Source organism: Gopherus evgoodei, chromosome 3, assembly GCF_007399415.2.
Source record: "Gopherus evgoodei ecotype Sinaloan lineage chromosome 3, rGopEvg1_v1.p, whole genome shotgun sequence".
NCBI lineage: Eukaryota > Metazoa > Chordata > Testudines > Testudinidae > Gopherus > Gopherus evgoodei.
Genome location: NC_044324.1, coordinates 109,686,121 through 109,700,600, shown reverse-complemented (window position 1 = coordinate 109,700,600; position 14,480 = coordinate 109,686,121). Strand labels below are relative to the sequence as shown.

Below are 14,480 nucleotides of genomic sequence, written 5' to 3'. Positions count from 1 at the left end.
ATGAGCTGCTGTGGCTCCATGGGTGCCCCGTCCCTGAGATCAGATGCTGTGCTGACTTCACCGTGGTTCGTAAGGCTGGTGGTGGTGCCACTTGGCGTGTGATTGGACCTGAGGGTTTGCTGCTGTGGGCTGAGTTGGCTGGTGGCGGACTGAGCAGGGCCGGTGGGGGGTTGAGTGGCTCAGTCTGCTGCCAGTCTGGGGTGCCAGCAGCACTCAGCCTACTGCTACTCCGGGGTTCCAGCTGCCGGCCCCTTGCCAGTCAGGAGCTCAGCCGCCAGCCCCACTCTGCCTCCTGCCTGCCTGGGTGAGCAGAATCCCAGGCTGGTAGCGGGCTGAGGGGGGGTTGGCGGCCGGGATCCTGGCTGGCAGGAGTTGGTGGTCAGAACCCCAGACCAGCAGCGGGATGAGCAGGGCCTGGGATCCTTGTCTAGGGTTCCAGCCACCAGCCCGCTGCCGGTTTGGGGTTTCATTTACTCAGCTGGCAGTGGCCTGAGCAGGACCGGTGGCCAAGACCTCAGATAATAACAATAGTTTATTTATATAATATAGACATAGAGAGAAACCTTCTACAAACATTAAAATGTATTACTGGCACGAGAAACCTTAAATTACAGGGAACTTGGCACACCACTTCTGAAAGGTTGCTGACCCCTGGTATAGAGTGACCATATGTTGTACTAAGATTCTCCTGCTTTTTTTTTTCCCTGTGAGTCAGTATAACTTTTGCCAGCCCAGAAGTTGGGTAGCCAATGTTTTACATTTTCACAATGTTTTCTCCAACTTTCATAAAGTAAATACGTAGTTAATATGAGTTAAAAAGGCCAGGGACACTTCTTTGTGAAGAATCAATCTGTACAGCAGGTCATGCCCACAGACGATCCAGAAAAGAAATTTGAGGTTGAATTTTTTAATGTTGTGATGGATAAAGCAGTACCTGCTGTTGATGAAAGGTTTAATACCTTGCAAGTGCACCATGAGCAGTTTTGATTTTTGTATGACATAACTAAATTCAATGAAATAGGAAAACAAGAGCAACTAATGACAAAGTGCAAGAACCTAGAGAGCCTCCTGAAGCACGGTGATAGTTTTGATTTAAATGGGCTTGAACTGTACGAAGAATTGAGTACACTGTCATCAATGTTGCCACATGCAAAATCGGTGATGGACATTGTACAGTTTATTCATACCCGCAAACTTGTTGACATATATCCTAATGTGTACATTGCCACTCGTATTCTACTGACAATTCCTGTAACAGTAGCATCAGGAGAACGGAGTTTCTCAAAACTAAAGTTCATTAAAAACTATCTCCGCTCTACAATGAGTCAGGAACACTTAACTGGTCTTGCTATTCTTGCAATTGAACAAGACACGACTTTGTCTTTATCATACGATGACATTATTACTGATTTTGCAGCCAAAAAAGGCAGAAAGATTGCTTTTAATTAAAAACAAATCTTTGTTTCAATACCTCTTCATATAAATTTCCAATAACATTTTGATAAATTAAAAAAAATATATTATTTGCATCATTCTGTCATATCAGGATTTTTTCTATAGTGCTGCTTCTTTAGTGCTAGTCCATCAGCATTACAGTGTGCTTAATTAAGTTAAACTGGTTTTAATAATGTGAATGTGGCAAGTTTTCCAATACTGTAAACTTATGTTTGTGTTGCTAAGAGCAGATCAGGCACAGACAGGGGTACCAGTTTAATAATCTCGCCTAGGGCACCATAAATCCTAAGGCCGGCCCTGGCGGCAGGGCCCGTTGGTGGGTGGAAGGCGTTGGGGGGAGGCAGAGAAGCTGATCGGCGGGGCCCGTTGGTGGGCGGAAGGCGCTGGGGTGAGGGAGAGGAGCTGATCGGCAGGGCCCATTGGTGGGCGGAAGATGCTGGGGTGAGGGAGAAGAGCTTATCGGGGCCCACTGATCAGTGGTGAACACCCACTGTTTTTTTTCTGTGGGTGCTCTGGGGCTAGATGTCGGTTTTCAGCCCTGAGTGTGAACCTTGAGCCGTCAAGCCAAATACTCAGTCCTTTTATCCACTTCAAGCAGAGGAGCCATCCAGACTATCCAACCAGCTTTTCTAGTCCCTAATTAAAATTCCTAGAATGCAGTAAATCTACACAATAAATAAGGTGAGATTATAGTGTGGGGAGACATATCCATGCTAGCTTTAATCTAGCCGGTGCAGGTAACAATAATAGTGCACACACAGCAATGCAGGCTTCAGCACAGGGTAGTAACTCAAGTATGTACTCAGAGTCCCGGATGAGTTTGTACTGGGTCAGCCAGCCTGTACTGAAGTCCATGCTGCCACATCACAACTTCTGTAGTTACTTGCACTAGCCAAATTAAAGCAAGCATAGGTATGCCTACTCATGTTATAATCACATTTCCATTTGCTGTGTAGGTGTGCTCATACCTGTTCAACACCTTGGCAACTGGCATGCAGCTAGCATAACCTCCTCAGGCACGTGTATATTAAACTTCACTTCTATTAACAAAAATCAACCAAACTACCTGGAAGGGAAGAGGCAGCATGAGCGAGGCCTCCTGGGAAGAAGGAGTCAAGTACCCCTGGAAATCAGAAAGTTGGCGCCTCTGGTTAGGGGTGTAAAAATCCACACCCTGAGAGGCATAGCTGTACTGACCTAGCTCCAAGGGGAGACAGCACTTGGTTGATGGAAGAATTCTTCTGCCGACCCAGTTATTGCCTCTCAGGGAGGTTGATTAATTACAGTAATGTGACGACCTTTTCTGTACTGTACTGAGTGTCTACACTGAAATGCTACAGTAGCACTGCAGGTGTGTCACTTTAGTGTTTTACATGTAGAAACAGCATTAGGGAGAGGAGATAGCTGGTGTTGCTGTGGGTTTGACTTCTGAAGTGATGGTTATTTAATTCTTAAACATAGATTGGGGGTTTAAGAAAAACCTATTTTGGCTATTGATATTACAATTCAACATAATGTTAGTCTGATAGTTCTGCCAGTGTTTATGGGGGAGGTTCTTAGTGGTTTTTATGATGTTCATCTTCTTCCAGGACTAGTTCATTTTTTCCTGTTTTTATGTATTTGGAGTGTTTAAATTCTGTAGATCTTTCTCTTATATATGTTTTCCCCTTACTTGTGGAAACGGCTTCATTTGAACTAGTGTAGTAGTAATATACTGAAAGAGAGAATAGTCTTTGGGGTTTCTACACAGGAATTTAGGCCAATATAGTTAAACTGCTATTGTTACACTGGTCAAAATATAGCATTTTAAATTCACATTCTACCTTGCCCTGTTATAACTTTTCTATATAGACAAGCACTAACAACAACCTTCAAAATATGCTTCTCTACCACAGAGAGATTGAGGGACACTCTAGCTCTGATAGTTTAAACACAAAATAACAGTGAACGTGGTGTAACAAAAACATAATTTATTTTACTCCTTCTCTTCCTCTATTGAAGAGTCATCAAATTGCATTATGCATCCAACTGATCAGATCAGAGGTCACTATGGTTAGATTATTTTTCAGAGATCGGGTAAGAGCAAAAAAGTGTGGAGTGTCCAGGGACTTAAAGTTTTCTTGTGTAAAAATTTGTTAAAGCGGTAGCAGTGCTGATTTGTGAGAACGCCCACTTAGGATACACAGAATGCTCCCATGAACACTTGTTTCTTACCTGCTTTTCTATCCGAGTATTAGCTCCTGCACAGCTCAAGGCAGTATGAGATGGTGCTGTTGTTGAGACAGCAGCTGTTATTGTTACCTGAGATTGCTGTGCAAGAGCCCACATTTTTATTGGCATATGTTCTACATGCAATTTCTGAAGGCATGCATGCCAAATGATAGACAAACCAGATCCACGGCTCATGAAATTCCAACTGTTTTCCTTCAGGAGTGGCATCCTGATAAAAGATTGATTCTCGTATGAGAATCAATCTTTATATATAAATAAAAAGGTGTTCCATAGCTTTTTTGTGATGTGTTGCATAATGGACTTTCTGTGAAATATTCGGCAGTGGGACAGATTTGTGCTCTCTAACAGGATACCACATCACATTTCAAATCCTGCCTGACACACTAATTGAATGACTCTAGAAGTGTGAGGAATTTTTCAGATCAACAATTTTACCTCCTATGTGGTAAGTGAACAGCTAAAAGCTAGTCCTATTGAGGGTAGTTTTGAAAGTGTGCTTTTGGTTGAAGGTGTTTGTCAAACATAGGTCTTGCTCTTTAATTCCTCATTATCTGTATGTTGATAGACTATCCTCAAAGAGACTAACACTATTTATATGCATGCTGGAAAAACAAGGGGAAAACTGTTAATCTGAAACATTGTTCCTGTAAATTTTCTGCTGGACTGTTCGTCAGATCTTTCTATGCATTAGGAATTTACCTGAATAGACTTCTAATTCCTTGCCATTGGTACCACTGGCCACCAGAATTATTTCTAATACATGTGGTAATCTAATTACTTTTCCAGTTAGGTAGATTTGCAGCCTCACCTTTTGCATGATTGTTTACAGCATTTCCAACTCTTCCTGGTTTTGGTGGTTTTTTTCCCCCTCTGAAAGCCTCAGCTTATTGGAGTCAGTTGTCTATATGAGAATTTCTACTTCTCCCTTCACTCCCCACTTTATCTGAAAGCTTCTAGCTCTTGCAAATGTGACTTCTAGATGGTCAAAAACCAGAAGACAAATACCACCCCGCACCCAAGTTGTTGTCTTAAAAATCATGGGAATTTCAAACAAACAGACAAAAAATACCTCCATGATTTTTGGGGGGATTGACTCATGATTTTTGAATGCTTGGAGCAGATAGTATTAGAGTTATCAATCCGATGTTTATATGGGCCCTTATTGCTCTAATTCAGATAGTTTAAGCCACCTAACTCCCTTTTTTCTAACAAAAATAAATGGAATCCTCCAAACAGCTTAGAGCAGTGGTCCCCAAACTTTTTAGCTTGCGCCCCACACTTAACCCCTGTCTGCGCCTCCCCCTCCCAGGGTCAGGAGCAGGGCCACGGCTCTGGGAGGAGGGACGCGGATAGGGGTAAGAGGCCAAGGCTGAGGCCAGAACTGGGGGAGGGGGCGAGAGCAGAGCCGAGGGGCCAGGAGCAGAACTGGGTGGTGCTCCCTCCTCACCCCTCATGGGGGCTGGCCCAGATGCTAGCAATACCACCCCCAAACATTCCTCTATACCCTACAGATTTTGGGGACTTCTGGCCTAGAGGAAACATTAACTATGTAAGGTAGTAATTCCACAGAGAGTACTGTAAATAATGAGATTTACAGAAACCCAAAATATATTTGTAAAAGTACTTTTGTTCCAATATACTAGATTTCTCTCTCTCTCTCTCTCTCATGCATGCACAGATATATGCGCTCTCTTTCTTCTATAAAATGGCCTGATTAGTTGGCAGTTCAGCCAGTCTTACTCTTGAGGAAAAATTCTTTTCTCCTGAGCCTTCTGCTGCTGCTGCACTCAAACCAGCTCCAAACACAGAAGGAGCATCTCCCGAGAATGTAACAAACAAAATGCAATCCTGACTGCAGCCAAAGCAAAACTGGCTGTGTTAAGGATCAGCCATGTTAGAAACTGGCTTTAAAGCATGGGCATCATCTGATTAATTTTGCCTGTATTTTGATGACTTGTTTTTTTAGCTGATGGTTGTAAAATGTGACGACAGTCCCACAAAAGTTAACTGAAAGTTAATATTTGTATCTCTGCTATAGTTCCCTCTCCCAACAGTAAGTGAGAGGTTTTCTGAGGGCAGATCTACGCTACAGCCTAAGTCGATATAACGTCCATCGCTCAGAGGTGTGAAAAAGCCCTCCAAGTGATGCAAGTTTTGTGCTGTCCACACCAGTGCTATGTCAGTGGGATATGCTCTCCTGCCGACATAACTTCTGCTTCTTGCTGAGGTGGGGTAATTATGTCAACAGGAGAGTGCTCTCCTGTCAGCACAGCACGTCTTCACCAGGTGTGCTACAGCGATGCAGCTGCCCACCGATGTAGTGCTCTAGCATAGACTTGCCCTGCGTCTCATGCTGTGACTGACATCAGCTCTTCCTGTTTCTGCATTCAAGAAGAGCTACAATGGGCCAGTGAAGTTAAGTTGAGAAAACATCAGGCAAAATATAGCAATAAATAAATAAGATGTAGATAAGGCTCATCCAGCAGCAAGTGGGCCAGAATCTTTTTCTCCTACCCTCTTGAAATGCTAACATGCCCCCCCCCCCGCCCAACCATTACCACCAAGCTGGAGTCTCCATCCTAATCTTCATGACTATTATTCCATCCTAATTAGTATGTTGAGAATGTGTTGAGTGTAGTGCTGAAGTTTTCTGATGTTCAACCCTTTGGGACAGTTGACTCATTTTAAAATAAATGTTACCAGAAATAATGTTGTTTGTATTGTGGCCGTGCCCGAGGTTCTGTCACTATTGGGAAAGAGGAGAGGGGGCTTTGTTAGATGCTATACAAACATATAGACACGTCTTGCCCTGAGGAGTTTACTATCAAAGGCCCTGTTCCTGCAATGAGCTCTGTCTGACCAAGCTCAGCGAGCTCTAATTGGAGGCCCACAGTGGGGCTCTATGTGCTGCAGGGAGGTGTGCATTTGGGGTTCATTCCCAAATCAGGGGAAATTGAGAAAAATTAAGGAATTTAAATTAAGAAAAGGGGTGTAACAAACCCATGAAGGGAATGAAGCAAGGAAGACCAGAAACAACACTGAGAGGAACCTATGTTACATAGCTTAGTTATGTGCACAGCTAGTTGGCTTTCAGCCAGCAAAATCCTATTTAAATTATGTAAACAAACAAAATAGATATTGGAAACTGTTCTTCTTTAGTCAGATTCCCAGAGGCTTTAAGGATTATTATTACCAATGTGTATAATACTTTATCCTGTTTCTTGGCTTCTGCTGCACATTGCACAGATGTCTTGATTGACCTGTCTGCACTGATGCCAAGGTTGTTTGTTTGTTTTTTAAATGATCAGTTTCAGCTAACTCAGGAACATGCCTTTGTGCGAAGTACACCATATATTTTGCTGTCGGAGGCTTGTCAGCGGTGTTAATTATGTGCTCAACCATATGATCCAGCCTAAAACTACCCTTGGATAACCAAGGTGACACCACAGGGGTGCAAATGCCGTAGCTTTTCTTTCAGTGAGACAAAATGTTCCCCATGGCATTGGGACTGTAATTCAAACACATACCTTTTTGTTCAGTTAGTGGAGACAGAACCGCTCAGTCCATAATGACCTTACTTTATGGTATTATGTTCCCAAGAAATGTACTGTGTGAGAGCACCCTGAGAATACTATGCAGCCAAAGAGAATTACAGTTGTAGCATTTGTTTCACATGACTTTCAAGCATAGCAGAGAGAACGTGAAATAAAATGGGTATCTTCAGAAACTGCATCATTACAAACTAATTAATAGGCTTTATTATACCAATGGGATGCCTTTTTCTGAAGTAAGGTGAGACTTACAAATCCATTCTCAGATGTGTTAACCTGTCGGTGTCCCAAGATCTTGCAGATATGAGAGAGACTTTGGGGGGCACTATATTGCCCTTGGTGTTAAACTTCTATTTGTAATAGTCTTCTCCTTGTGTGAGGCCTAGACGAAACACACAAGTTGCACTGGTTTAAATAAAGTTTGATGTTACACGGGCACAACTTTGGGCTGGTCTTCACTATGTGGAGATCAGCGCTGCAGCAGGTGTCAATTCAGCGGGTCTAGTGGAGACCTGCAAAATTGATGGCAGAGTGCTCTCCCATCGATCCCAGTACTCCAGCTCCCCGAGAAGATTAAGGTAAGTCGATGGGAGAGTGTCTCCATCAATGCAGCGCAGTGAAGACACCGGGGTAAGTCAACCTAAGCTATGTAGCTGAGTAGCGTAACTTAGGTCTGCTTACTCTGGTAGTGAAGACAAGCCCTTTGTGTGTGAAAACTTCTGTAAGTAGATAAGCTGTTAGTTGCATCTCTCTCCAGCTAACTCTATTGTTTAATTTAGATCTACTTCACCTTTTTAACATAATCACCCAACTGTGAGTTTTTTGTGGTGACTTCATCTTAACATAATCAAGTATTTCCTCCTTATTGCTCCAGAAGCATGAGGATTTTTCAGACATTGTTTAGAGACTGCTGGGGCAAGGTATGAATTTTTCACACCCTTTAGCGACATAGCTGGGTTGACCTTTTTAGTGTAAATCAGGCCTATGTTAGGGTCGGTCTACACTGAAAAGTTACATTGCCATACCCACGTCTCTCTCAGGGGTGTGAAAAGTTCACACTCCTGAGTGACGTAGTTGAATTAACCAGGCCTCTGGTGTAGAATTCTTCCATTTACCTAGCTACTTCCTCTTGGGAAGGTAGATTACCTACAGGGATCAGAGGGGGTCACCTGCTGCTATAGTAAGAGATTACACTAAACCGCTACAGCAGCACATCTGCAGCTCTGCGACTGTGCTGCTGTAGCATTTTAAGTGTAGACGTAGCCTTAGAAGCTATTTTAGCTGAAACTATTTACACATGGCTTATAATTCCTGTTTACAGCCCAGGGTAGTGAGGGCCTTAGGCCTGGTCTACACTACAAGGTAAGATCAACATAAGCTGCCTTGCGTTGACCTAGTTGTTCATGTGTCTATGCTTAAATTTGTCTGCCACCAGTGTAAATGGCCCAATATGGCAATGCAGTTACACCACCTCCCTGAGCGGTGTTGAGCCATGGTCAACTGACACTGCGTTACCTATGTTAACCTGAACAGTCCTCCAGCAGCTGTTCTGCAATGCCCAACACTGTCTGCTTTGGTTACAATTGTGAACTGCATTGGCCAGGAGTCACTGAGACGGGAAGCCAGCCAGCCTGCCTTCCCACCCCACTCTAAAACCCTGTGATTTTTTGAAATGCCTTTTCCTGCTTGTCCAGCTTGGCGAGCACACCTAGCAGCTCTCCCTCATTGTGTGCAGCTTCCCAGCTGACCAGGAGGGTTACACGCTCCATATACCCCAGCCTGAAGCAGATAGGACTTACAGGATCTCCTGAGCCTGTAGGGAGAAGAGGTTGTGTAGGCACAGCCACAGACCAGCTGTAGAAATGTGGACATCTATGAACAGATTTCATGGGGATACAGGAGAAGGGGTATGACAGGGACCAGCAGCAGTTCCGTGTAAAAGTAAAGTAACTGCAGCAGACATACTGCCCTCTAGGCCAACAGTCAGTCTGGTGCTGAGCCGCATGCCCGCTGCTTTTATGGAGAGCCGCATGCCTTGATGGAGACTCCACCACTGCCCTGTATGCCACTTTGGATATCTCAGAAGAGCCTGTAAGTCACAGACTCCTGGTGTGAACAGCGAAGAGGAGGAGGAGGATGGGGGTCATGTAACTGGGGGTTCACACGATGCCGTGAACCTGGACTGTTGGAGATTCCACTGCAGTTCAGTCAGTCTTGGCAACCGAGCATGTGTGAGGAATCTCAGGTAAGTGTAAAAATGTATTACCCATTACAATAATGTACTGATATCGCTTCCAACTTAGTAGGTCAACTTTGCATTATTTTACTCATACTAGAAGAGGCAGAGGAACAACAAAGAGAGGCAGAGCTGTTATCTGCTCTTCATCCCCCTGTAGAGTTAGGCAGGGTGGGGGATGGGGAGGGAGGGGCCCGGGACCATGTGAAACAGTTTGTTTATGTACCCAGGGATGTCCCTTGAATCCTTCTGAGAGATCTCGATGAATTTTTCATGGAGGTACTCTGGAATCCTCTCCTGAAGGTTTCTAGGGATGGCAGCCTTAGTTCTTCCTCGGTGGTAAGATGCTTTCTCATGCCCATCAGTGATAACATCAGCAGGGACATTGCAGTAAACATGATAGCAACATATGGGCCGGGCAGATTCAGGACACCAGCAGCATCTGTGCTCTCTGAGCCTTTGTTACCCTCAGAAATGAAATACCAGCTAAAATCATCACCACCACATGTGGAAAATGGGGCCAGTATTCATTGCCATTGCCCTGTAGTCATAGTTTCATGCTACTGAGCAATTCCCTCCTCATTTCCCTTACCTTTGGTGGGCCATACTCACCATTGTGGATGCATGAGTGGCACCGTGCACAAGCACTCCAAGCAGAAGTGTCAATAAGTACATCTTGTTTAAAACTTTACAGGAGTGAGGGAAGGGAGTTCTGAATCTTAGCTTTCGCTTTTCCATTGTGACTATATTGACAATGGCACCTCTGTGTTTTGTCTGTAACTGCTGCCATTGTGGCCTTTGTTCCCCCACCATAAACCTGGAATGCCAGAGCTAGTTAAGGAGTAGAAAGAAGAGGACTCAGGATGACATCTATGAGATCCTGCAATCCTGTGCTGGATCAGGCCATGGGCAGAGGGTGCGGAGAAGGAAAGAGCAAACAGGAGAAAGTTGCAGCAGGAAAAGGAGAGGGAGTTGCACCAGGACATAATGGGGCTTCTCCAGCAGCAAACACAGGTGCCGCAGATGCTTGAGGATCTACAGGTTCAACAGTTGCAAGCTCGCCTCCCTTTGCAGTCTGCAGAGAACTTCATTTTAGCACCTTTCAACACACCCTTTACTTTCTATGTGGCATCACCCCTACTCCTCACCACTTTACACCGTGGGATGTTAAAGACTACGACATACCCTGACCTGTGAAAGCCACAGTTCCTGTATAAGCAGCAAAGAATCCTGTGGCACCTTATAGACTAACAGACGTTTTGGAGCATGAGCTTTCGTGGGTGAATACCCACTTCCTCAGATGCATGTAATGGAAATATCCAGGGGCAGGTATATATATGTGTGCTAGCAAGCAAGCTAGAGATAACGAGGTCAGTTCAATCAGGGAGGATGAGGCCCTGTTCTAGCAGTTGAGGTGTGAAAACCAAGAGAGGAGAAACTGGTTCTGTAATTGGCAAGCCATTCACAGTCTTTGTTCAATCCTGAGCTGATGGTGTCAAATTTGCAGATGAACTGAAGCTCAGCAGTTTCTCTTTGAAGTCTGGTCCTGAAGTTTTTTTGCTGCAGGATGGCCACCTTAAGGTCTGCTATAGTGTGGCCAGGGAGGTTGAAGTGCTCTCCTACAGGTTTTTGTATATTGCCATTCCTAATGTCTGATTTGTGTCCATTTATCCTTTTCCGTAGAGACTGTCCAGTTTGGCCGATGTACATAGCAGAGGGGCATTGCTGGCATATGATGGCGTATATTACATTGGTGGATGTGCAGGTGAATGAACCAGTGATGGTGTGGCTGATCTGGTTAGGTCCTGTGATGGTGTCGCTGGTGTAGATATGTGGGCAGAGTTGGCATCGAGGTTTGTTGCATGGATTGGTTCCTGAGCAAGAGTTATTATGGTGTGGTGTGCAGTTACTGGTGAGAATATGTTTCAGGTTGGCAGGTTGTCTGTGGGCAAGGATTGGCCTGCCACCCAAGGCCTGTGAAAGTGTGGGATCATTGTCCAGGATGGGTTGTAGATCCTTGATGATGCGTTGGAGGGGTTTTAGCTGGGGGCTGTATGTGATGGCCAGTGGAGTCCTGTTGGTTTCTCTCTTGGGTTTGTCTTTCAGTAGGAGGCTTCTGGGTACACGTCTGGCTCTGTTGATCTGTTTCCTTATTTCCTCGTGCGGGTATTGTAGTTTTGAGAATGCTTGGTGGAGATTTTGTAGGTGTTGGTCTCTGTCTGAGGGGTTAGAGCAGATGCGGTTGTACCTCAATGCTTGGCTGTAGACAATGGATCGTGTGATGTGCCCGGGATGGAAGCTGGAGGCATGAAGGTAGGCATAGCGGTCGGTGGGTTTTCGATATAGAGTGGTGTTAATGTGACCATCACTGATTTGCACCGTGGTGTCAAGAAAGTGGACCTCCCGTGTAGATTGGTCCAGGCTGAGGTTGATGGTGGGGTGGAAGCTGTTGAAATCATGGTGGAATTTTTCCAGAGTCTCCTTCCCATGGGTCCAGATGATGAAGATGTCATCAATGTAGCGTAGATAGAGAAGGGGTGTGAGTGGACGAGAGCTGAGGAAGCGTTGTTCCAGGTCGGCCATGAAGATATTGGCATATTGTGGGGCCATGCGGGTGCCCATAGCAGTGCCACTGATCTGGAGATATATATTGTCATCAAATTTGAAATAGTTGTGTGTAAGTATAAAGGCACAGAGCTCAGCAGCCAGTTGTGCTGTGGCATCATCAGGGATAGTGTTCCTGACAGCTTGTATTCCATCTGTGTGTGGGATGTTTGTGTAGAGAGCCTCTACATCCATGGTGGCTAGGATGGTGTTTTCTGGGAGGTGACCAATGCATTGTAGTTTCCTCAGGAAATCAGTGGTGTCGCGGAGATAGCTGGGAGTGCTGGTGGCATAGGGTCTGAGTAGAGAGTCCATATATCCAGATAGTCCTTCAGTGAGAGTGCCAATGCCCGAGATGATGGGGCGTCCAGGATTTCCGGGTTTGTGGATCTTGGGTAGTAGATAGAATAACCCTGGTCGGGGCTCTAGGGGTATGTTGATTTCTTCTGGTGTTAGTGTAGGGAGTGTCCTGAGTAGATGCTGTAGTTTCTTAGTGTATTCCTCAGTGGGATCTGAGGGAAGTGGCCTGTAGAATTTGGTATTGGAGAGTTGTCTGGCTGCCTCCTTTTGATAGTCAGACCTGTTCATGATGACAACGGCACCTCCTTTATCAGCCTCTTTGATGATAATGTCAGGGTGGTTTCTGAGGCTGTGGATGGCATTGCGTTCTGCACGACTTAGGTTGTGAGGCAAGCGATGTTGTTGTTCCAGGATTTCTGCCTGTGCACGCCGGCGGAAGCATTCAATGTATGTATGTGTAGCCTTCCTGTATGTGTAGCCAAGATGGACATGAATGTTCTTTTTCATTAATTATTTTTTTAATGTATTTGCTTTTAAATTGCACAGATCATTTGTTTTTGTACTGGCTTTGGTACTCAATAAAATATTTTTTTGGCAAATAATGGATCTATTAATTCCCAACATATGCTGCAGAATGCCCAGTGGTAGTGAAAGAAACTGGTGCTAATTGTTTGTACACTATGACACAACTCATTGGATCAGTGACAAATGTAATAATTATAAATGTACAGCAAGCACCACAAAATTAATAGGTTCGTTGACCGTGTTATATTCGCAACAGTAAACAGATAGTTCCTAACAGGCCCCAGAACTGTAGGGCTGGATAGAGCATAGTACACCACCACACATTACTGTGGCTTGCTCTTAAAGTGCTCTTTCAAGATCTCCCTGAGATGCACAGCTCTTTGTTGAACTCTTCTAAAAACCCTTGTGTCTAGCTGTTCAAACTCAGCAGACAGCTGCTCCACCTCCGCCTTTCACCCCATCGGAAACTTCCCCCCTCCCCCTTTGCCTCACAGTATTATGCATGACACAGCTGGGGCAGCTTTGGTAAGTGCGGGCCCCAATTCAAATACCCGGCGGCGGTCCAGGTCTTCGGCAGCACGTCGGCATCGGGTCCTTCACTCGCTCCAGGTCTTCCGTGGCACTGAAGGACCTGCCGCCAAAATGCTGACAAAGACCCAGAGCAAGTGAAGAACCAGCTGCCGACGTGCTGCCGAAGATCTGGACCACCGCCAGGTGAGTAAAAAAATTAAAAAGGCGCTTAAGGTGCTCTTCTTCAGGGCGTGGGACCCTCTTAGGTGCGGGGCCCGATTCAGGGAAATCGGCCTAAAGCTGGCCCTGGACACAGCAGGCAGCTATAAACCTTGGGATGTTTTTCTCACAGAGATCCAGTCTTGTGAGTAAACAAACCAACATCCCTTCAATCTACCAAAAGCACATTCAACTGTCATTCTGCAACTGCTGAGCTGGTGGTTGAATCTTCCCTTGGTGCTGTTGAGGTGGCCAGTGTACAGCTTCATGAGTCAGGGGAGCAAGGGGTAGACTGGGTCCCCCAGCATCACCATTGTCATTTCAACTTCACCAATGGTAATCTGCCAGTTGGCAAAGAAAAGTCCCTGCTTTCAGCTTTCTGAATAGTCCTGTGTTCTTAAAGATGTGAGCATCATGCACTTCCCTGAGCAGCCAACACTGATGTGAGTGAAGCGTCCCTTGATTAACCAACACTTACATAACCATAGAGAAGTAGCCTTTCTGTTGACGTACTCTGTGGCAAGGTGGGCTGGTTCCAGGGATGCACTTGCTATCACTCTACTACAGTTTGGGAGCCCCATTGCTGCAAATCCATCTGCTATGTCCTGCACATTTCTGAGAGTCACAGTTCTGTGTAGCAGGAGAAGATTAGTGACCCTGCATACTTGCATGACAACAGCTTCCACAGTGGATTTTCCAACTCCAAAACGATTCTCCACTGACCTGTAGCAATCTGGCTTTGCAAGTTTCCACAGCGCGATCGCCACTCATTTGTCCACTGTCAGTGGAGCTCTCATTCTGTTGTCCATGTGACGGAGGGCTGGGGCGAGCTTGGCTCACAGATCCAG

The 14,480-nt window shown here is 45.2% G+C and overlaps 1 protein-coding gene across 1 annotated transcript in view; it reads left to right on the top strand.

Moving 5' to 3' along the window:
- SAMD3 (sterile alpha motif domain containing 3) overlaps positions 1 to 14,480 on the top strand; it is a 101,820-nt gene that overhangs the window by 35,325 nt on the left and 52,015 nt on the right. The window lies entirely within an intron of this gene.